Below are 24,948 nucleotides of genomic sequence, written 5' to 3' on the forward strand. Positions count from 1 at the left end.
GCTTAAGGTCTCCCGATGATCAGCCCCCACCATTACCTGTATTCCCAGAGTCATCCACACTGCACGACCATCTTGAAGAGGGGAACCATCAATCGCGGTCACTGACATGGTGGTTTTCGGCTGGATCAACGGGATGCCAAGTCGACGAACCAAGGTTGAGTCCACAAAATTCCCAGCGGCCCCAGAATCGATTAATGCTGACAACTCATGGACCTTGTCTTGCCACCGTAAGGATATGGATACCATCACCCGGCTTGGAGGAGGGATAATAGCACCTAGGGGGTTCTCCTCTATGCCCCCTAGGTTCATTTGTTTCCCGCCGGCAGGAGGGGACAGGTTATAACGAGGTGTCCAGGGCCCTGGATGTGGTCGAGAGGATGAAAACCGAGACGACCGTTCCACTCGCCTCTCACGGATTCGCCTGTCGGCATCGATTGCCTGAGAGATAGCCATTTCCAACGAGAAGGGGGTAGGCAAGGCCAAAAGAAGATCCCGGACCACATCCGAAAGTCCCAAACGGAAGCGATGGCGTAGGGCTGCGTCGCCCCAGGTGGTGAAAGCTGCCCATCGCCTGAATTCTGCAGCGTATTGTTCAGCTGGGCGGCGGCCTTGTTGAATATGCTCAAGATTGGTCTCTGCGGTGCGAGTACGATCCGGGTCATCGTAAATCACAGCCATAGCCTCGAAGAAGGCATCCACTGACGAAAAAGCTGTATGGTCTTGAGGCAAGTTAAATGCCCAACGTTGGGGGTCTCCACGTAGCAGTGACATTACAATCCCAATTCTCTGCCTGAGAGTGCCGGAAGCCATCGGTCGTAACTGGAAATAAAGGAGACAGGAGTCCCTGAAGTTTAAGAACTCCTGTCGCTCTCCTGTGAAGGGGTCAGGCAGAGGGATCTTAGGTTCTGTTTGATGCCTTGCGATAGTGACGGGTAGTGCTGAGGCTCCCTGGATAAGCTGCTGAACCTCCTCCATCACAGTTGTCAGTTGCTCTTGGATTTGCGCTGCAGCGGCTGCTGGTATATTTGGGCGTCGTTGGAACAGCAGGTTAACGGCTCCCGTTAATTCATTCAGCTGCTGCTGGATCTTGTCCATGGCAACTGTTAGTTGGGCCCACTGTTCTGTAATGCAAGGCACCAACAAACAGACCAGTGATGAAAGCAAAAAGGTGTTTATTCACCAGAAACATAAACGTCCAGGACACTTGCTGGTAACAAGGAATAATAACAAAAAAACAGGCAAGGAGATTCCAGGAATAGTCCCAACCAGTGCTGAATGATGCTGTGCACTTGGCAGTCGAGTCACTCCAGATCTTGGGTCCGCTGTAAGGACAAAGTTCCTGGCAGTCTTCAGTCACTAGGAGTTGTGACCTATACCTGGTTGAGGGAAAATAACAGTGGGCACTGATCACCGAGAGACCTCCTTTTAAATGCCTGCTGACCAATCCCAGGGTGCCAAGTGTCCACTACCATAGGTGAACAAATTGCCCTGCACCTGAGTACAAGGCCTAAGGCAATCACAAGTTGATTAACCCATGGCTGGCTCCCTAATCCACTTTGCTCTTGTGAGTCAGCATAATATGCGCCACTGGTCGACGGAGTGCATAAGAAGCGCGTACTCGCGACCGTGTATCCCTTTGCGAACCTGCCCTCGTGCGTACGCACGGACGCATGATTGACTCAGCGCGAGTATGCGAGCGCGTGGACCCAAATGCGGAAACGGAAGTCGCAGGAGACACCGGAGACAACCCTAGCCGCGGCGTCTTGTCACTCGTCTGGCCACTCTGTCCCCGGGACTCCGACGGTCCTCCCCTCCGATGTCCACGCGAACGCATCTCCGCACTGGCTCACAAAGGGGTCAGCGCTGGTGCATCAGAGACACGCATAACCTGTCCCGCAACTCCACGAGGACCCCTCTTGGCTCCCCTGGAGTGCAAAGCAGGTGAGGATCTTACAATAGAGCAACCAAAAATCATATGTACCCTAAACTAGTACCAACAATACTGCCACCCTATCCCGTAGTTTCTAAAATGGGGTCACTTTTTTGGAGTTTCTACTCTAGGGGTGCATCAGGGGGGGCTTCAAATGGGACATGGTGTAAAAAAAAAACAGTCCTGCAAAATCTGCCTTCCAAAAACCGTATGGCATTCCTTTCCTTCTGCGCCCTGCCGTGTGCCCGTACAGCAGTTTACGACCACATATGGGGTGTTTCTGTAAACTACAGAATCAGGTCCATAAATATTGAGTTTTGTTTGGCTGTTAACCCTTGCTTTGTTACTGGGAAAAATTGATTAAAATGCAAAATTTGCCCAAAAATGTAAATTCAGAAATTTCATCTCCATTTGCCAATAACTCTTGTGGAACACTTAAAGGCTTAACAACATTTTTAAAATTAGTTTTGAATACCTTGAGGGGTGTAGTTTCTTAGATGGGGTCACTTTTATGGAGTTTCTACACTAGGGGTGCATCAGGGGGGCTTCAAATGGGACATGGTGTCAAGAAAACCAGTCCAGCAAAACCTGCCTTCCAAAAACCGTATGGCATTCCTTTCCTTCTGCGCCCTGCCGTGTGCCCGCACAGCGGTTTATGACCACACATGGGGTGTTTGTGTAAACTACAGAATCAGGGCCATAAATATTGAGTTTGGTTTGGCTGTTAACCCTTGCTTCATAACTGGAAAAAAATTATTAAAATGGAAAATCTGCCAAAAAAGTGAAATTTTTAAACTGTATCTCTATTTTCCATTAATTCTTGTGGAACACCTAAAGGGTTAACAAAGTTTGTAAAATCAGTTTTGAATACCTTGAGCGGTGTAGTTTTTAGAATGGGGTCATTTTTGGGTGGTTTCTATTATGTAAGCCTCGCAAAGTGACTTCAGACCTGAACTAGTCCCTAAAAATTGGGTTTTTGAAAATTTCCTGAAAAATTTCAAGATTTGCTTCTAAACGTCTAAGCCTTGTAACATCCTCAAAAAATAAAATATCATTCCCAAAATGATCCAAACATGAAGTAGACATATGGGAAATGTAAAGTAATAACTATTTTTGGAGGTATTACTATGTATTATAGAAGTAGAGAAATTGAAACTTGGAAATTTTCTTCTTTTTTTTTTTATAAAAATGATTCTTTTTTTACTTCATTTTACCAGTGTCATGAAGTACAATATGTGACGAAAAAACAATACCAGAATGGCCTGGATAAGTCAAAGTGTTTTAAAGTTATCAGCACTTAAAGTGACACTGGTCAGATTTGCAAAAAATGGCTTGGTCCTTAAGGTGAAATAAGGCTGTGTCCTGAAGGAGTTAAAGGCTATGTACATCTTTGGGGGCAATTTTTTTAAATAACGCTTTGTGTGCATTTGGAGCTAAAAATAATTTTTTTAATTGGTCTTTGGTCTTTAGTAAAAATATGGCATCCTTTTTTTCTGTACAGAGCTGAGATGCTCTAGCAGCACCGTTTAGATTTTCTGTCAGACCAGGAGCTGACGGGCTCCTTATCTCTACTCTCAGACCTTATAAACACTCATAGCTCAGTTCTTATCTTACTGATAAGAATGTGGCTTAAATAAATGTTTTACGACTAGAGATGAGCGAATCGAAGCTGACGAAGTGGGATTCAATCCAAATTTCAGGAAAAATTATATTTGCACCGAAGCCGAATTTCCTTGCGCTTCGTGGTAACGAATCAAATTTTTTCCTTAAATGGCTGCTGCACCTGTGAGGACATGGAGAAAGGAACTCTGGAAAGGCAGGATCACCCATAATGCTATGCATGCAGCCAATCAGCAGCCAGCCAGCCCTGTGATGTCACAGCCCTATAAATAGCGGCAGCCATCATAGATTCTGCCATTTACCAGTGTACTTAGAGCAGGGAGAGAAGTCTGCAGGCACTAGGGACAGTGTTAGGAAAAACTTCATTGTGCTAAAAAAACGAGTGCAGGTAAAGATTATGTAGGTGTAGGGATAGGATAGAGAGGAATTATTCCGCAACATTTATGTTAAACAGGGTTCAGTAGGGGAGGTTACAGCCTGGGTAATAGGAACAATCTGATTACACCTTGCTGCACTGACTAGAGACCCAAATTGCCATTATACAGCTCTGTAATTCCAGCAAACCATTCTTGTTATTGTAGTGCAAGTGCTGTTTGATACAGCCATTAACAGGGTTTATTACAAGGAAATATTTCTACGTCTTATTTGCCCTTGTGCGGTGCAGTTATATGTTCTAAAGCATTTTTTGCCTTGTATTAGTGGGGAAAAGAGGGCTTATTAGCCATTGTGTGGTGAAGTGCTAAAATTACAGCCCTTTTTATCGTGTATTAGTGGCAAAAGTAAAATATATTTGCCGCTCAACGGTGCAGTTATCTGTTGTAAAGCCTTTTGTGGCGTGTATTAGTGAAGAAAGAAAAAAGAATATATGCCGCTCAGCGGTGCAGTTATCTGCTCTAAAGGTTTTTGTGGTGTGTATTGGTTGAAATAGATAAAACATATTTGCCACTCAGCAGTGCAGTTATCTGTTGTAAAGCCTTTTGTGGTGTGTATTAGTGGAAAAAGAAAAAATATATTGGCTGCTCAGCGGTGCAGTTATCTGTTGTAAAGCCTTTTGTGGTGTGTATTAGTGGAAAAAGAAAAAATATATTGGCTGCTCAGCGGTGCAGTTATCTGTTATAAAGCCTTTTGTGGCGTGTATTTGTGGAAAAAGAAAAAATATATCAGACAGAGAAGTGCCAGGCCATGTGTTAGGGGTATACAATACTGTAGCCCCTTGCTGGCGAGGAGTGGTGTATCACACAGGGAGAGGAAGGAGTCCAATGGCAGTGACACTGCTAGAAACGAGGTGCAGGGATGGATGCAGTATGTAATAGTGGACTGGACACAGGAGGGAGACCAGCAGGTCCCAAAGTGTGCTTGAAGGCAGAAGCGTGGTCAAGAGGAGGCGGCGGTCGGTACACAGGATCGTAGTTCAAGCAATGAGGGATGAGGCAAAAACGTAGTCGGTAAGCAGGCAGCGGTCAGTTCACAGGATTGTAGTTCAAGTAGTTAGGAGGAGGCAGCGCTTGACTATGGCTGAGAGCACAATAATCAGGCAAGAAGGAAGTGATGTCGTTGGCTTTAAATAGGGAGTGCACGGCTGAGGCTGGTTGAGCTGAGTGCACTGGGAACTAGGGTCTGAGGTAGAACACCAAGGTCTACAGAAATGGAGCTGTCCAGAATGAGGGGTAGCTCAGTCAGCAGAGCTCCCACCTGGAACGCTGAAGGTTCCCGGTTTGAATCCTGACAATATGTGACGAAAAAACAATACCAGAATGGCCTGGATAAGTCAAAGTGTTTTAAAGTTATCAGCACTTAAAGTGACACTGGTCAGATTTGCAAAAAATGGCTTGGTCCTTAAGGTGAAATAAGGCTGTGTCCTGAAGGAGTTAAAGGCTATGTACATCTTTGGGGGCAATTTTTTTAAATAACGCTTTGTGTGCATTTGGAGCTAAAAATAATTTTTTTAATTGGTCTTTGGTCTTTAGTAAAAATATGGCATCCTTTTTTTCTGTACAGAGCTGAGATGCTCTAGCAGCACCGTTTAGATTTTCTGTCAGACCAGGAGCTGACGGGCTCCTTATCTCTACTCTCAGACCTTATAAACACTCATAGCTCAGTTCTTATCTTACTGATAAGAATGTGGCAATGAGGGATGAGGCAAAAACGTAGTCGGTAAGCAGGCAGCGGTCAGTTCACAGGATTGTAGTTCAAGTAGTTAGGAGGAGGCAGCGCTTGACTATGGCTGAGAGCACAATAATCAGGCAAGAAGGAAGTGATGTCGTTGGCTTTAAATAGGGAGTGCACGGCTGAGGCTGGTTGAGCTGAGTGCACTGGGAACTAGGGTCTGAGGTAGAACACCAAGGTCTACAGAAATGGAGCTGTCCAGAATGAGGGGTAGCTCAGTCAGCAGAGCTCCCACCTGGAACGCTGAAGGTTCCCGGTTCGAATCCTGACACCATGAACAGCAGAGTGGCAGAGGCGTAAATGTTTTTGGCGCAGGCAGAGGTCGCAGCAGAGTAAGGGGCCATAGCAGCAGGGGTCACTTCGAGAGGCCTGAGCTCCCAGTGTCAGCTTGCGGTCGTGTCGTGACCAGCAACCCAGCCGTTCTTGAGTGGTTGACTCGATCTTCGACTTCATCGCAAGTGACATCAGACACCCACAGCCAAGAGTCAGTGGGTTCGTCAGACACAACCCTTAGGCCCCTTGCAGACGAATGTTCCTCCCGCAGTGAGTCCGCATCACAGCATCTGGCCTCACCTCCCAGCACTGACTGGATTCACATAGCATTATATTGAATTATGATGCTATGTAACCTTTACAGTTCCGGAATGTATTGGATAACACTGGCATAATGCTGCCAGTGTTATCCAATACATTCCAGAACTGTAAGGGTTACATAGCATCATAATTCAATATAATGCTATGTGACCCCTGGCAGCGCTGGGAGGTAAGGCCGGAAGCTGCGTTGTGGACTCGCTGCGGGAGGAACGCTTGTCTGCAAGGGGCCTTAGTTGGCATGGCACAGGAGCAGGCCCTGTGCCCTCACCTGTCCTCAACCTGCCTCTGCCCATTTCTGTTCCCAGAGCCAGAGAAGTATTGTATGCTGTGGGTTCAGCTCCACTATACAGTGAGGACGAGCTACTAGAAGACAGTCAGCAGCTACTGGCCAGCCAAGATGTGGAGGAGACATCCGCCGCTTCCTCCACTAGGCGGGCAAGTAGTGATGAGGAGAGTGGCGTGGGAGCTGGTGTTGCGAGCGGTCAGGCTCCTGACCCAGAGACGGTTGATGAGGACATCAGCGACGTGCAGACAGTACTCGATGATGATGATATAGCTGATCGCACTTTGGAGACGGGTGACGAAGGGGCTTAATTTTTTTTTCTTTATATAATAATGTAATATTACAAAATCCGGTGTCTCCATGATAAATCTGCAGCGTGGGGGCCCCATGTGGCTTCTACACACTTTCAAAATAATCATTTGGCGGGGCGAATAGATGCCGGATGACCGGGATGCTCCATGACCTTCCCAGGAGCTTCTGTTGGGAGCAGTGGTTTATTTATGAGATGTCCGTATTGTGCGGGGGGAATCAGAAGACCCTCTCCATCTCCGTGCACCACAGGATGTCCTCCTTCCCATCCATGATGACTGGGAACTTGTCATTTTTTCCTTGACGAAGAGACCAGGGGTTGGTAGTTATGGTTTGAATCTTGATGAACTTCGCGACTGTTCCGGGCTCCAAGCAATCTTGAAGCTTTGTCTTCTCATTGTCTGTAGCTACTAGAGGCCTGTTCATACCAGGCAGGTTCCCCCAGAAGTATCTGGCTCTATGAGCAGCCGATACCGCACTTGCATCAATCTTGACAGGATTCGTCTCCAGGTGGAGAGAAATTGTTTTTTGGAATGCTTTCTCCATCGCAACCACATTCTCGAATAACCAGAAGACTGGCCCATTCTCTCCTCTCTTAGGCAACACTTTATTGAGTAATCATGGAAAGTCAAAAAACAGTTGTCTACTGCCCCCATAAAGACCTTTCCGGTTTACCACAGATTGAATTATCAATTATCAGATTGCATTGTCCCCATTCTTTAATCTGTTAATTACAATTTAAAATATTAAATTGAACCAAAGCTTGATTAAAATAATAAGAAACTAAACTTAAATTCGCCAATATTATCCCAATCTTTGAGGGACGTTCCTGGACAATCAATTTGCCAAGCCTTTTGTCCCGGAGAACGTGTATTATTAAATTGTGTTTTAAGCAACACTTTATAAAGTTGATAAATGTTAACCTTCTGTCCCATATTTCCTATAAATGAATAGACGAAGCGGGGAGATAGAGAAAACGATTACACAGGGCATGGGGGAGAACGGTTGGAGGGAGGAGCAACGCAGCAAACCTACATTATCACGTCTTTACCCCCTCTGACGAAGGGGTTTCGTCATCGGGAGAAGAGGGTGGCTGTCATGGCCTTTGGTGTGCGCTGTGACACTGTTGCCACACTTGCGGTTGCCCGCGGCAACATGTTGCTGTGAGAGCATGCGGTGGCAGTGTCTCGGCCTTCTGGGTGATTGCCGTGACATGGTTGCCACGCATGGTGTTGCCGGTGGTAACGTGTGGCTTAGTTTGGTTGTGTGTGCACGTCCCCTTTAAGTGGCTTCCTTCCTCTGTCTGGTGTTGGAAGGGTTCAACTCCCTACCTAGTGTTTTGTGAACACTGGGTTTATGTGTTTGTGGGTGTGGCTGCTTGGGCTATTTAGTCTCTGCTGGATGCCTGAAGCTTAGAGTTCTTCCAGCCTTGGTGTATGCTGGTGGTTCTCTGCTCCTGGTTTTACCCTCTGTCCAGTGAGGGTCACCCTTGTGGTCATAGATGTTCTATGTCATCCCGGTGTCTCCTTCCCTTCCTGTCATTATTTGTATGGAGTGGGTTATATGCAGGGTGTTTGAATGTCTAGTTTGGTGTTACATGTCTGGTTGTGTTTGATGTCGTGTTTACTAGACATTCCCCTGTCTCAAGTTATTGCAGCTATGGTGTCTTAGGTTCCTGTGTGGTTTGTGGTGTGTGCTGTGTCCTTTAATGTTGGTGTGGAACTAGCACTTGTGCACGGGTTCCAGTCAGTGTGTCTGTGGGAGGTAAGTGTGTTACTGGTTTCACTTACCTGCCATCTCCTTTAGCTGTATGTGTTTCCCCTCCTTGCAGCCTGGCCTTAGAGACTCCTGTTCCTCCGTGTTGTGTATGAACAGGTAGTCTCTCCCCTGCTCCTAAGTGAGGAATTTCCGGGGCGACTCAGGATATTAGGTATCCAGTGTATGAGCCGTCCCACCATCGGGGTCCGCTCATATGGTGAGGAGTCAGGGAGAGGATTAGGGACGTGGTAGGAGGTGACCTGCTCCATTATCACTCCTTTTGGCCAGGCTTATCCCTTTTACCCTCTGACACCGTATGGTGGGGGGTTTCCCCCACTCCCACTGTGACAGTAGCAGCATGCCCGTGAGGCAGTGGCGGAACCAGCAAGTCACTAGAATGGCCGGGAGTCAGCAGGGTGGAAGCAGTGGAAGGTCGCAGGTTCACGGAGGCAGCAGCGGTAGCAGTCAGTCAGTGTGGCAGTTAAGCCGCCGAAGGAGGGGAACATGGCCATATGTAGAATCTGTCGGACGAAGTTGAAGTGTGGCCAGGGTGCCAATGTTGGCACCACGGCCCTGCGTCAACATATGCAGCGTCACCATAGTGGCCTGGCAGAACCGTGGCTCTGATGTGGTGGTCCAGCCTGCCATAGCAACCGCGGCACATAGCCCATTTCAGGCAGTCAAGGCTCCACCATCTCAGCCGAAGGGAGCTGTCTGTCCTTCCCATCATCTGCTGGTCTTGATGCTCCTGCTCCTCACCCTCCTACTGCTCATCAGTAATTCCGTGAGCAATCGATCACTGAAGCGATTGCTAATAGACAACAGTATGTGTGGATGTGCTCCAGTCCAAGTTGCTGGTGCTGCAGTCCCTCCCTTTCCAAGTGTTGGACTCTGCACCTTTTAGATAACTGATAGCTTGTGCCAAGCTGAGGTGGAGAGTCCCAGGCAGTCATTTCTTTTCCAAAAAGGCAGTACCAGCCCTGCACACATATGTAGAACAGAAGGTGGGCCAGTCCTTGACCCTGTCGGTGTCTGCAAAAGTGCACGGCGGAGCCGACGTGTGGAGCCTTTACGTCCCACTGGGTGAATGTGGTTCCTGCACAGCCACACCAGCAACTTGGCCAGGTTACGCCGCTTCCGCCTCAACGTTCTCACGCCATTGGTACAATGTCCGCCTCTGCCTCCTCATTCTCCACCGTGTCCTCAACCTCCACTGCAGGGACAATTCACAGTGCCCCTCCAGCATACCACATGTGCAGGGCACAACAGTGTCACTCTGTTCTGCACCTTGTTTGCTCCACAGACAGGATTCGTTTTTTGTTGGTTATTGTTCTGACGGATCAGAAGAAGGGCAAAATAATAAGTGATGTCAACACAAACTTACTGCTGACACCCTTCCCACTCTGTTGGGGGGCTCTACTTGTATAAGCGTTAAATAGAAAACGTTCTGTAGACATCTATGTGGAATCAGCTGTCAACGATGTAAAAGGAGTGCGCTTCTTCTTGACGCTAACATTGACTTGTAAGGCTGAGTTCACATTTGAGTTATTTGGTCAGTTTTGGCCCCGTGACTGCCCAAATAAGTGAAGTCTGCAGTGATTCTAAGAGTGACCCCATCTGCATGTTATACGGACTAACAGTATTATTTCACTATCAAAGCAGACTCCCTATGCGTGTTACTGCAAGGCACAATGATCTACACCACTATAAAGGCTCTCTGCAGCCAGGAATTAGCCGTTTTTTTATGCGATTCATCGCGAATAAATTCGCTCATCTCTATTTATGACCTCTCAGTAGTTTAGAGAATAAGTTTTATTAGACAGGCACAAAGTGGAAGTACAAGTCACACAGCTACAAATTGTAACTCTTTGTGACAGAACAGCTCAATATTTTTTTTTATAAAGGCCAATTGAAAAAATATTTTTAGCCAAAAATGAGTAAAATGCAATCATAAAAAGAATTGCCTCCAAAGGTGTACATAGCCTTTAAGTTACAACTGTGTTTGAGGGGGGAGTCGCAGAGAGTGAACAGGAGAAAGCAAAGCTGTTAAATATTTTTTTCTCCAATGTATTCACTGAGGAAAATAAACTGTCAGATGACATGCAGAATGCAAAAATTTATTCCCCATTAAAGTGTCCTGTCTGACCCAGGAAGAAGTACAACAGCGACTTAAAAAGATTAAAATAGACAAATCGCCAGGACCGGATGGCATACACCCCCGTATCCTAAGGGAATTAAGTAATGTCATAGCTAGACCCTTATTTCTGATATTTGCAGACTCTTTATTGACAGGGAATGTCCCACAGTATTGGCGCATGGCAAATGTGGTGCCAATATTCAAAAAGGGTCCAAAAACAGAGCCTGGTAACTATAGGCCGGTAAGTTTAACATCTGTTGTGGGTAAACTGTTTGAAGGTTTTCTGAGAGATGCTATCTTAGAGCATCTCAACGGAAATAAGCAAATAACGCCATATCAGCATGGCTTCGTGAGGGATCGGTCATGTCAAACTAATTTAATCAGTTTCTATGAGGAGGTAAGTTCTAGACTTGACAGCGTCAAATCAATGGATGTCGTGTATCTGGACTTCTCCAAAGCATTTCACACTGTACCACATAAAAGGTTAGTATATAAAATGAGAATACTCGGACTGGGAGAAAATGTCTGTAAGTGGGTAAGTAACTGGCTCAATGATAGAAAACAGAGGGTGGTTATTAATGGTACATACTCAGATTGGGTCACTGTCACTAGTGGAGTACCTCAGGGGTCAGTATTGGGCCCTATTCTCTTCAATATATTTATTAATGATCTTGTAGAAGGCTTGCATAGTAAAATATCAATTTTCGCAGATGATACTAAACTGTGTAAAGTAATTAACATTGAAGAGGACAGTATACTGCTACAGATGGATCTGGATAGATTGGAGGCTTGGGCAGAGAAGTGGCAGATGAGGTTTAACACTGATAAATGTAAAGTTATGCACATGGGAAGGAATAATGCAAGTCACCCGTACATACTAAATGATAAAAAACTCGGTAACACTGACATGGAAAAGGATCTAGGAATTTTAATAAACAGCAAACTAAGCTGCAAAAACCAGTGTCAGGCAGCTGCTGCCAAGGCCAATAAGATAATGGGTTGCATCAAAAGGGGCATAGATGCCCGTGATGAGAACATAGTCCTATCACTTTACAAATCATTAGTCAGACCACACATGGAGTACTGTGTACAGTTCTGGGCTCCTGTAAACAAGGCAGACATAGCAGAGCTGGAGAAGGTCCAGAGGAGGGCATCTAAAGTAATAACTGGAATGGGGCAACTACAGTACCCTGAAAGATTATCAAAATTAGGGTTATTCACTTTAGAAAAAAGACGACCGAGGGGAGATCTAATAAATATGTATAAATATATCAGGGGACAGTACAGAGATCTCTCCCATCATCTATTTATCCCCAGGACTGTGACTGTGACGAGGGGACATCCTCTGCGTCTGGAGGAAAGAAGGTTTGTACACAAACAGAAGAGGATTCTTTACGGTAAGAGCACTGAGACTATGGAACTCTCTGCCTGAGGAGGTGGTGATGGTGAGTACAATAAAGGAATTCAAGAGGGGCCTGTATGTATTTCTGGAGTGTAATAATATTACAGGCTATAGCTACTAGAGAGAGATCGTTGATCCAGGGAGTTATTCTGATTGCCTGATTGGAGTCGGGAAGGAATTTTTTATTCCCCTAAAGTGAGGAAAATTGGCTTCTACCTCACCGGGTTTTTTTTGCTTTCCTCTGGATCAACTTGCAGGATGACAGGCCGAACTGGATGGACAAATGTCTTTTTTCGGCCTTATGTACTATGTTACTATTATGTACTATGTTTGCCTGACTCCTTCCACCATCCTAGAGTAGGGGGCCACATTTACCACTCAAGGATCAAAATGTTTTGTCTGTATTGTCTGTCCAACCTCCTCACATATAAATAGAGGTTTTAGGATTGCATATAATTTTTGCAATTTGATCTATTTAAACTTTGTTTCAATACTGGATACCAAAATTTTGAGTTCAAACCTGAGTTGCATTATCTCCAGAGACAGACAGAACAACAGCTTCTAATGTTAACAATTTTTAATTGTTGCGTTAAAGCAAACTCTTGGCCATTAAGCAATAACGGCAGTACTACATCTTTGTATTACTCAAATCAAGGTTATTCAACCCTGGATAAAAGGTTTTGTAGACATAGATACGATGGAAGATGAAGTTGAGTGAGTTGTTTGCTCAGGCAGAAAGAGCATATTGTAGAAACAAATCTAGATAACAGCATTGGCAAACACACACATCAAACTTGGAGGCATAGCTACTGTAAATTGTCATGTCACCATTCAATCCTGCATAAGATAGGGAAAGAGATATTTCCATGCTAATGTGGAAAGTAGAAGATCAGCCCTACAAAATAATGTGTGAGGGATCACAGAGAATGGGTTAAGGTATTAAGGGGTTTCTAAGATTTTGATATCGATGGCCTATCCCCAGGAAAGGCCATCAATACCAGACCGTTACAGGTCCAACACCCCACACCCAAGCTGATCAGCTTTTGTCAGAACGGCATAGCTCCATCCATGATGCGGTGGATAGAGCTGCTAACGGCTGTAATTGACATGAATGCTGCCATTACCAGCTCTGTTTACTACACTATGGACAGGGCTGTGTAGTTCCAGCCTCAGAGCTAGAAGCTAGCATCTATTTGGTAGAGGTGTGGAAAGTCAGACCTCCGCTGATCTGATATTGATGACATATTCTCATGCCATTAATATCAAAAGCACGGACAACCCCTTTAAAGACGTTTTCTTGCATTTTCATGTTTTTTCTTTACAACTTGTCATCTGCTCAGGGATTTAGCTTTTTGATATTCTATGTAAACTGTTATTGTCCTCAATTTATCTTCATGCAATTTTTCCATCCTTCAGCTTCTCCATCCAATTTCATACCTCAAGAACATTTCGTAGTCTATTCCGTTCCCCAGCTGTTCTTTTGAAGATAACCAGTCACTGGATTGTTGGCCTCTAAACCATCACCATACTGTTATGCTGCTGGGGATCAGCTTTCTAAAAGTGTCCCTTTCAAAAGTGTCTGATCTAGCATTATGTGTAAAAAAATAAAATAAACTTATGATGTATATTGCACATAGTATATCAACTACCTGAGATGAGTCACTCAGTCCTGATCTGCTGAGGAGTAATGCAATTCTGGCTGGATCGACGTCTCACCCTGGCTTCATCTGTGTACTACACATGCGCTGGAGCTGGTTTGTAATGATGTTTCACTGTGGGACATAAATCATGCCAGAGTTGTAGGACTCCTCAGTAGACCAGGACTGCCCACATGACTCTTCTGGGATAATTTACATACATTGACATGTATTTTAATGGTGTTGTCCGGACTTTTAGTATTGATGACCTATCCTCAGGATAGGTCATCAATATCAGATCGGCAGACCGATCAGCTGTATGAGGAGACAGCGTGCGCAGTGCGCACGTACCATCTCCCATCTCTCTTCCTATTCTCTGCTGCTTTGCCATAGACAGTAGTAGTGAGCAGAAAGAGAGACGGGAGACAGCACATGCACACTGCCCGCTCCGTCTCCTCATACAGCTGATCGGCGGGGGTGCACCTTGCCGATCTGATATCGATGACCTATCCTTAGGATAGGTCATCAATATTAAAAGCCTGGACAACCCCTTTATGATCTTTTAAGTTTATTTTTATAGATAATTCTAAATTGAAACCTCTTTACATGAAAGTTTAGAAAGCTATCCCCCAGCAGCTTAACGTGCAGTTAAGTGGCCAAAAATCTAGTGACAGGTTCCCTTTAACATTACTAGTTTTATCCAACCTACTTTAACTTTGGTCTTTCCTACACCTTTTAGTTTTGCTTCCAGCTCCAGGTATCAAAATGTATAAATTTCCATTGTACATATTTTCGGATTCCGAAATGTATTAGCAGAGAATATAACAAAGATCAAGCACCAAATAAAAAATTTGAACACGCAAATATTAATATATTAGGCAGTAGAAGATAGGCAGGAAGGAAAAGGATGAGAGAGAGACAGAAGGCTGAAAGAGAGAAAGGAGGAGAAGAAAGAGGGGAGAAATAGTCCTATAGGCTACAGTCCACAGTCCTATTAGGTACGTCTGATTTAGTCCTGAGTGTATGTAAGTCAGACAGTGTTGCCGTACTTTCATAGATTTGGCCTCTTGGTCAAATAACACACTGGTGAATTTCTCAATGAAGCGCATCTGTCTGCAGATTTGTACTCATGAAACTGGCTGACCTGTTGCATGTGAACTTGGCAGCTGACGGCATCTGTGTTGGTTTCGAACGTCTGAGAAAAATTATGTTTTCATTTATGCAAATGAGCATCTAGGAGCAACAAGGGCGTTGCCATTACACCTAGGGTCTCAGGTTTTTCTTCAACTACCGCAGCCCTCTGCACTTTGATTGACAGGGCTAGGCGTGATGATGTCTTTACTAGTCAATTATTCTTGCCTTTAGTTCCACTAGAATAATTATTTGCTTCTTCCAGCCATGCACAATGGTCTAGTTCACAGCAATAAAGTGTAAGGTACAGTGGCAAAACTGAGCTCTGTGCTGATGAGGGGCAATCACCACAAAACAGCTGTCTGTAGAGGAGGCACTGGCTTGGCTATAATCCTGTTAAGTCTCACGGCCTCTTTAAAAGGTTGGATAGCTACCTTCCTTGTGGTGGCACCAAAGGCCTTGCATACACTTTTTCCCTATAAGACTTCTTATGCCTACCTGGTTATGGCATAGCTGAAGGTTACAGCAATGCCCACCAGCCCCATTGAGTATAATGAGTCCGGCCACTACCCAGCAAATATGCCAGGATTCGGCCGGACAAAAATGTTGTGTAGTCCAGCTATGCCGGATCCAGAGAGCTCGGACAGGCTGTTCTCTGCTGGTGTATAGCTAGTGTATATGTATGTAGTAAATACTGGGTTTCAAAATTCTCAAAAGAAATGAGGCCCAAGTATGAGATAAGATGGTGGACTTTAATGATATGGTAGTCTTATCACCAGCCAATGTGAGAGGGGAGTGTGTGCTGGAGTGGTTGAACCAGAGTTGCAGAGACATGAGGTGGCTAGTAACCTACAGAGTCCCACAGAGAAGAGAGTGATTCATTAAAATGGCTAATACTCTGTGGGCAGGGGCGTAACTGCCATAGCCGCAGACCATGCAACTACTATGGGGCCCAGGGCAAAAAGGGGCACAGTCTTAGTTGGGATCATCTCCACTTCTACTGGAGGTGAAAACTTGGTCAGGACTCTACCCTCTAAAGAAACAACTTTTAGCAAATGATGTATGGAAAATGGCCCAAGGGTCATTGAAAAGGATTTAGGCAGAAACCCTTCTGTCCTGTGTGGGGGGGCTTGGTTCGAACCTTGCTATATGGCCTTTACTTCTCTATGTATGCCACTGTCTAGGGGCAGTTCTTTGGAGAGCAACACTAGAGAGACTATGGGAATGGGATTCTTAGAATCTGCAGTCTTTTTAACTAATAATAAAAGCCATGACATTATAAATCTCCTACTATTGTTACAGGATTAGATGATAACTGAAGGAAACCAGCGAAAGCAGAAGTGAAAGACAACCACCTCATTTTGGAAAATACATTAGCATAGAGCAAGCAGTTCAACAAATGTAACAGGGTCATCAACGATTTTAGACATGTATGGAAGATTTTAGACTGAAGCCCTTATGCCACATAGTCCAAATGCTGATGTCCATGGCTATAGGCTCTTCTGAGTATAATTATACTAGTTTGTCAAGAAACAATGACATTAGCCGTGGTCTACATGTAAGGCAGACTAGAGGAAAGCTTTTTCAATGGTGTGGGCATAGAATAATGGCTTCAGTAATGGCAGTGCTGAAACTGGCCACAGATGTAGAGATCTTTCTGCCAATAAGTGATAAAATACATTCTTGTGGGATGCTGGTGTGCTCATAGTCTGCACCCTATCCAGTTATTGTGAAACTAAAAGCTTCAGCATGCCATGGGCATGGCAGCTTTTATAACGGCAGGGTGCAGGTCACAATAATGCACTATGGGTATAATAGTAAGAGGAATATAAAGAGCAGAATTCCAGCTTTGGTTGAGATATTAGGGTACTTTCACACTAGCGTTATTCTTTTCCGGTATTGAAATCCGGTAAAGGGTCTAAATACCGGAAAAAAACGCATTTGTTTTGTCCTAATGCATTCTGAATGGAAAGCAATCCGTTCAGTATGCATCAGGATGTCTTCCGTTCCGTCCCTTGTATGGTATTTGACCAGACAAAATACAGCAGCTTGCTGCCGTATTTTTTCCGGACAAAATCCTGGAACAATACTGCACTTGCTGGATGCGGCATTAATCTCCATAAAGATGTATTAATGCCGGATCCGGTAACAAGTGTTCCGGAAATTGCCCCGTTACCGGATATAGTTTTCCGGTCTGCGCATGCGCTGGAACATAGGAGGAGCTATTTTTGCTTTTGATCCTTGAAATTTTTTTAATAACGGATCCGTTATTGCGGATGATACTGGATGAGACTGAGCCGGTATATCACGGATCCATCTAACAGATCCAGAAAAAACAAATTTCCGTTTGCATACGGTTTGCCGGATCCGGCAGGCAGTTCCGTTGCTGGAACTGCTTGCCAGATCCGAACCATGCTAGTGTGAAAGTACATCTTATTTCCTAAGCAGTTACATACTAATAACCAATAATCATGTTAGGTCTTCTGTGGGGTCTAATGCCATCCATCCCAGCTTATAAGCTGTTGGAAGGGGCTGCGGTGCGGAGGTGAACGCAGTGGCCTCTTTCCCCACCTGTGACATCACATTTGCAGCCTCTTCAGCTGATCAGCAGACTCTCACTGATCTGATATTGATGACTGATCCTGAACTAGGTAACTCATATTAGCTCATATCATTAGTTCATAGATTCTATGTCTGCAGAGTGCTATTGCATTGTGCGCTTTACTTTTGTGGTTTCAGCGACAGCGACACGCTCCTGCACATTCGTTTCATTTTACAGGCCTCATGCACACGACAAATTGCGGATCTGCAAAACAGGGAAGCCGCCCGTGTGCCCTCCGCAATTTGCGGAACTGAACAGGCGGCCCATTGTAGAAATTCCTATTCTTGTCCGCAAAATGGACAAGAATAGGACATGTTATATTTTTTTTTGCAGAGCCTCGGAACGGAGCTTTTGCGGCCCCATTGAAGTGAATGGGTCCGCACCCAAGCCGCAAAAACTGCGGGTCGGATGCGGACCAGAACAATGGTCGTGTGCATGAAGCCTAACGCTGTCTTTTGTTTTTGGAGTATGCATTTGGAGGTGTGACTGCCTTTATTTTGGTTGTGCACTCTTAACTAACCTATCTTTTCCACAGGCTGATTTGAATGAGTGCAGTATATAGCTGCAGTGATGGCCAGTTTGCAGTATTTGCCAGCGAAAACATGCAGGCTGCCATCTTTAGTAAGGTAGACTCACCCGTCCAGCGATGCACAGGTAAGCCCTTACCTGTGCCTGTGCCGGGAGCCGGTCTAAAATCAAATGCAGTCACAGGGAGCAGGCAGTTCCGAGAACAGCCGCCGGGGGTCTTCATCGGCCTGCTCCCGGTGACTGCGTTTGATTTCAGACCGGCTCCCAGCACAGGTAAGGGCTTACCTGTGCATCGCCGGACGGGTGAGTCTACCTTACTAAAGATGGCAGCCCACATGTGTTCACTGGCAAACACTGCGAACTGACCATCACTGTATAGCTGTACTCTGCTCCCCCTGCTAGCACGAAGAGGGGAGTCACATACAGCAGATTCAGCTTCCATGGTCAGCCTGCTCTCTCTGAATTAGGTTGACACCCCTTGGCACAGAGAAAGGTATCATTTAGAGTAGGTTCTCACCCAAAAAGAGGTTGCTTGCTATGCTGGATGGGCACAAATGAGTTCATGTTATAGAAAATCTGCATTCTGTGAGATGAACTTTCACAACAGCTGGAGTGCTGAAGGTTGCTGAACTCTGTTATATAGTGAATATAGCAGTAGTTCCTATATTCTATGTTTGCCAAGTGTTGTTGCATTGTGTTTCCATTTACTATCCGGAGGGTAGGTCATCAATGTTGAAAGGGGTTGTCTCACCTGCAACATTGGTGGCATCTCTAGGATATTCCATCAAGATCAGATAGGTGCGAGTCCCACCTCTGGGACCCGCACCTATTTCTAGAACGGAGTGCCCAAAGTTCGGGTGAGTACGCTGCACATGCACGGGCACCATCAATTCCTTTTCATGGGAATGCTAAGAATAGCTGAGTGCTGGTTCGGCTATTTCTGTCAGTTCCATTGAAATGAATGGAACGGTAGCCACGCTTTTGCGGTGCTCTCTCCATTCATTTCTATGGGACTTTTGAAAATAGCTGATCTCGGCTATTTTTGGCATTCCCATAGACATGAATGGAGGGCGGCCACGCAGAACTTTGGGCACTCCAATCTAGAGATAGGTGTGGGTCCCAGAGGAAGGACCCGCACCTATCTGACATTGTTGGCATATGCTAGCAATATACCACCAATATTCCAGGGGAGACAACCCCTTTAATTCCCTTAAAAAAAAACTTTAAATAATTTCTCCAGCATTATGTATAAATATTATAAACTGTAATCAATTTATGATGAAATGTTATGCAACTTCCATACTGTGTGAATGAATTCCTTTCCATTTTCAGGATGTGGTAGAGACGCTGAGCTCTGTGACATATAGGTTTGTATGATCTGGAGCCAGAACTGCTAGTGAGAAGTGAGAGTCCTGATTACCCCGCTGCCACACAGTGACTGACAAGGGGAGCTGACAGTTATCCTGTGTGGGCAGGTAATCAGGACTCTCACTGTTTCTGCTAGGAGTCCTGTCAGGGTTTAGGGCTCATTCGCATGGCCATAAGCCCGTACTGTGGACTGCTAATTGCGGTCTGCAATACACGGACACCAGCCTGTGCGAACTCCGTGCTGTGGATGCGAACCCAGTGACTTGAATTGGTCCACAATCCACAAAATACCGCAAAAGATGGGACATGGCTTATCTTTTGTGGAGTGGAGGCACAAATCGGAAGCCCACGATAACACTCGAAAGCGTTTCCATGGGCTTTTGGGTCCGTGCTTCCACACTGCAAAAGATAGAACGTACTCAGGGAACAGATAGGAGACCTCATACACATTAGATGGTCAGGAATCCAACTTTAGGGTATGTTTACACAACAGATTTGGAAAATTTGCGTACAAAATTCCACGTGGAATCCATGGGTTTTTTTCAGCACATTTTTTCATGATTTTCAGTGTTTCTGTTCCTGCCTCCGCACCGCCAAAAAATCAAACTTGTTCTATTTTTTAGCGGTGCAGGTGGATCACTGATCCATTCAAGTTGAATGGGTCTCGATCCATCCCGGCCGCCGCATGGACGTTGCCCATGCATTGCTAACCGCAAATTGCGGTCCAAAATGCACGGAACGGATTCACTACGTTCGCGTGCAAGAGGCCTTAACCAGATAGTCATTCACATAAACTTCTAAATGCTTTTGTCAGGAAAAACTACCTGACTATCTATATATACAAAGAAGGACGTATGTATGTATGTTCCGCGATCACTCAAAAACGCAACCATCGATTTCAACGAAACTTGGTATACACACCCCTTGCTACCTGGAAATATTGTGGGAGTCTCAGCTCTCCAGGACGTACCATTCATGATATATTCCCAAAAAATTACCTGCATTAGCCAATACAAGCCTGCAAGTCTTTCTCTTCATATCCCAACTGCCATACACACGGTCACATGTCCCTTATCAGCCAATAGAAGCTCGCAGGCCCTTAGTCTCCACATACACACAGTTTTACTCCAGGTTTCCATAACAACCCAGCAAAATTTCTTCACTGCTTTAGGTCAACTTTAGGTTAGGGCTACACTACAGCATGTGTTGCGCGACAATAAGTCGAACGACACTGTCACGGCCATGTTTATGGCCGTGACTCCTTGGGAGCCACATACAGTTGCCCGCGGTTTGGGTTGTAGTGTCAACCGCAGCTGGAGGCATAAGGTTGTTAGCCTCAAGTGCGGTTGCTGTGGACAACAGCTATGTGTGCGGTTCCCTTGGAGTTGTGTGCGCGTTTGTATGCACTTTGGTATGTCTGTGTGCACTCTGTGTTATGTGTGGTGTGCACTGACATCTTTCCTTCACTGTGGTTGCCCGTGGCAACGTTTGGTTGTAGTGTACATGTGGTGGCAGTGTCCCAGCCTTCGGGCTGACTCCCAGGACATGGTTGCTACCCATGTCGTTGCCTGCGGCAACAGCCACAGTGTGTTCGTTGTTTGGACACTTCCCCTTTGAGTTGTGTTTTCCCTTCTGTGGTTTTGGAAGGGTTAACTCCCTTTCTTTGTGTGTGAGTCACGGGGTGTGTCTGATTGTTGGGTGTGGCCTCTTGGCCCTATAAAGCCTCAGTTGTATGCAGTAGTCAGAGAGGGTTTTTCAGCCATGCTTGCTGGAGACATCCTCCTGGTTACTTACCAACTGCCAGGGGGGGGGCCATCCTTCTGGTCATAGCAAAATAATATCTTGTTTGGTGTCTTGAAGATGTGTTTGGTTTTATGTTTGTTTATTGTACCTATGGTCCTGGGTTCCCGTGTGTTGTGTGCTGAGTCCTTTTGTTTGTGGATAGCAGTACTTCCACATGGGTTCCAGGCTTTGTGTCTGTGGCAGGTGAGTGTTATGTTTGTGGCAAGTACCTGCCATTACTATAGGTTGTACTTGTTCTCCCTTCCTTGCAGCTTGGCCAGTGAGACTCCTGTTCCTCCGTATCCAGAAGGAACAGGTTGTCTTACCCTGACTCCTAGTCCAGGGACCGTTCGGAGGGGGAGTTAGGGCTCCGAGGTTCCTGAGCATGGGTCCTCCTACCTTAAAGGTCGGCCCATGCAGCTAGGAGTTAGGTCAGGTTAGGGACGCTTTAGGAGGTGACCTGCTCCCTAATCCTGTCAGTCCTGGTCAAGCAGCGACCATCTCCCACTCAACGCACGGCTGAGGGTTTTCCCCATCCTCAGCCGTGACAGACACACAGGGCAAGACTACACTGCTACATGTGTTGTGTGACATTGATGTCGTGTCACAATTTTTATAATGATAGTCTATGGTGTTGCACTGCGACATGTGACATGCTGCGACTGTGATGGATTTTTTGCACCTGTTGTGTCGCAGTATGTCACATGTCGCAGCGCGACACCATAGCCTATCATTATAAAAATTGTTGAGACAAAATGTCGTGCGACACATGTCGTCGTAGCATTAAAGGGGCAGGGCGCTGTGGAGGTCACTGTTAAAGGGACGGGCACTGTGGAGGTCACTGTTAAAGGGACGAGCACTGTGGAGGTAACTGTTAAGGGGGCAGGTCGCTGTAGAGGTCTCTGTTAAAGGGGCAGACACTGTGGAGGTCACTGTTAAGGGGGCAGGGGCCACTATTAAAGGGGCAACTGCTGTGGAGGTCACTGTTAAGGCAGCAGAGTACTGTGAGGTCACTGTTAAGGCAGTGGGGTACTGTGGAGGTCACTGTTAAGGGGCGGGCCCCTGAGGAGGTCACTGTCAAGGCAGTGGGGTGCTGTGAAACTCACTGTTAACGGGGTGGGCTGCTGTGAAGGTCAAAGTTAAGGGGATGGGCTGCTGTGGAGGTCCCATTTTAAAGTGGTGGGGGGGTCAGTGTTAAGGGGTCGGGGACTGTGGAGTTCCCTGTTAAAGGGGCGGGGTGCTGTAGAGGTCACTGTTATGGGGATACTGTCGATATCTTTTAACGACACACACAAACATTAAATGAAATAGATGAAATATACCCGTGTGAAGCCGGGTCCTTCTGCTAGTAAAGCTATAAAACTCTCCCATATCACATGGCAAAAACTGAAATAATTGACATACCTGGCAGTAGCGATCCGACCAGTCCAGCTCCTTCCCATATCTAGCCAGTGTGAAGTTCATAAGCTCATGGTCTTAGTGAACCGAGCTGTGTTTGGTTAGCTCTTACTGCCCCGTATTATGTAGTGTTATTGCTGTGTGCATAAAGTAAGTGGAGGAGGAGCGCTGCCTGCACACAGGAGAGGGTCACTGATAAGTACAGAATGCTGTGGTAAGTGATCGCTGAAACTGACACTTGGCTATAATTTTAGGAAGCCCTTTGCAGTCATTACATTTTTCATGACGTGTTCATCACACAGATAACTCTCAATCTGTAGCACTCTATACAGAATACCATTAGGGATCTTGCACATAGAGACCCTGGGAGCAGTTCAGATACTAGACAAAATGGCAAAGTTACCTGCATGAAAAGCAAAGAGGGGCACTAAATGGTAGACACAATGGATAAAATAAATTCCCCCTATTAGTATTGCTTTTTGAATTGAGGTGGATGACCTGTCTTTTTCAAATAAAAACTTTTCTAAGGATCAGGGTTGCCTAGTTTTTAAAGACAAGTTGGAAGACCAAAACTGTACACAAGACCCTTGAGTTTTGTTTTTATATGTATGTACTTTATTAGTCTGATCTATACAATAATACTGTTTTACAAAATACTTAAGTACCATGAAAGTCAATAGAAGTTGTAAAACTAAATCTATGGATTATGGTAAAATTAAACACATATACAGAATATTCTCCATGTTTATGTCTTATGATTTGATTTAATTACTTTACAAATATGAGGACTCAACACTTACCTTTCTCTGCTCGCTGAGCATGGTTCCTCTTGAATAAGCCAAATGTACAATGAATGGTGTGTACATTTCTGCATGAAATAGGAGAAGCATCATTGTTTCAATAGTGTCATCTTCCTATTTCACAATACACTGTGTATTTCTGCTTTTGTTCACAATGTTGCCTTCATCCTAGTAAATGTTTTTGGCATATTGCAACTATTAATAATTAACAGGTATTTTCTAAAGTGGTTGGCACTGGTTTGTGACTGGCCACACTATGAAAATATCTATTTGGGAAAGATAATGTCTATAAAAGAAACTGATGCATTTACAGTATTACAATTCTGAATTATAGACCATATATTCGGTAACCTTTGAAATTCCCCTAGCATTTTAGTAAAATTATAGTTGAATGGTTGAAACAGAAAACGGGCAGATAGAACAAGGAAAGGACAAAAGAGAGTTAACAGAGTTGTCTAATAAAAAAAATGCCCTTTTAAAGGGGTTGTCTGGGGTCAGAGTTGAACCCTGACATACTTCAATTTTCACCCAGGCAGCCCCCCTGACTTGAGCATCGGAGCAGTTCATGCTCCGATGCTCTTCTTTGCCCTGCGCTAAATCACGCAGGGAAAAGGCATTTTTAAAAGTTCCGGTGACGTACCGGGCTCTCCATGGGGCTCCCAGGAAACCCTGTGACATCACCGGCACTGATGGGCGTGCTTTAGCGCTGCCCTAGCCAGTAAAATGGCTAAGGCAGCGCTAAAGCCCGCCCATAAGAGCGGGTGACATCACCGAACACACTGCCGGGTGGAAGTTTCCGCCCGGCAGTGTGTTATGATAAACAAAAGAGCCCGTGCCCTGCGCGATCTAGCACAGGGAAAGGAAGCGCATCGGAGCATGAGATGCTCCGATGCTAGCCTCAGGGATGCGGCCGGGGTGAAAATAAGGGCATGTCCGGGTTCAGCTCTGAACCCGGACAACCCCTTTAATTGAAGTCTGGTAATCAGCAATTATTGTCTGGGAAAGCTGCGGGTAGCCAAACACGTAGTTTCACCTGCCCAAGGTATGCAATGATGGGTTGGGTCCACCATAAAAAACTTCAAGTTTTACCATCAATCTGCACTCAATACCCCATAATGAGAAAGTGAAGACAGAATGTCAGAAATGTTTGCAATTTTTATGAAATATGTTTGAGATGTTTCTACACCATCAATTAGAGTCTAACCCTGGCAAATTCAGTTGATTGGACATAATTTGGAAAGACATAGTCCTGTGCGGTCTATATAAGGTCTCACAGCTGACAATGCATATCAGAGCAAACACCAAGCCATGAGCAGGAGAGAACGGATTGTACAAGCTCAGAGACAGGATTTTGTGGAGGCACAGATCTGGACAAGGGTACATAAAAATTCTGCTACACTGAAAATTTCCAGGAGCATATTGGCCTCCATAATTCTAAAAAGGAAGAAATTAGGAACCACCATGACTCTTCCTAAAACTGGTTGCCCCACCAAACTAAGTTCC

The 24,948-nt window shown here is 45.3% G+C and overlaps 1 long non-coding RNA gene across 2 annotated transcripts in view; it reads right to left on the bottom strand.

Moving 5' to 3' along the window:
* The window catches only part of LOC122935863, a 56,996-nt gene extending 33,465 nt beyond the window's left edge, over positions 1-23,531 (bottom strand). The window contains exon 1 of one of the 2 annotated variants that reach the window (XR_006388844.1): positions 23,446-23,531. This is a non-coding gene — a long non-coding RNA (uncharacterized LOC122935863). Of the gene's footprint in view, positions 1-22,651; positions 22,828-23,445 lie in introns of those variants that run through there. The other variant, XR_006388843.1, reaches the window with a different exon arrangement.
* Positions 23,532-24,948: the final 1,417 nt, after the last annotated feature.

This window comes from Bufo gargarizans, chromosome 4 (assembly GCF_014858855.1).
Source record: "Bufo gargarizans isolate SCDJY-AF-19 chromosome 4, ASM1485885v1, whole genome shotgun sequence".
NCBI lineage: Eukaryota > Metazoa > Chordata > Amphibia > Anura > Bufonidae > Bufo > Bufo gargarizans.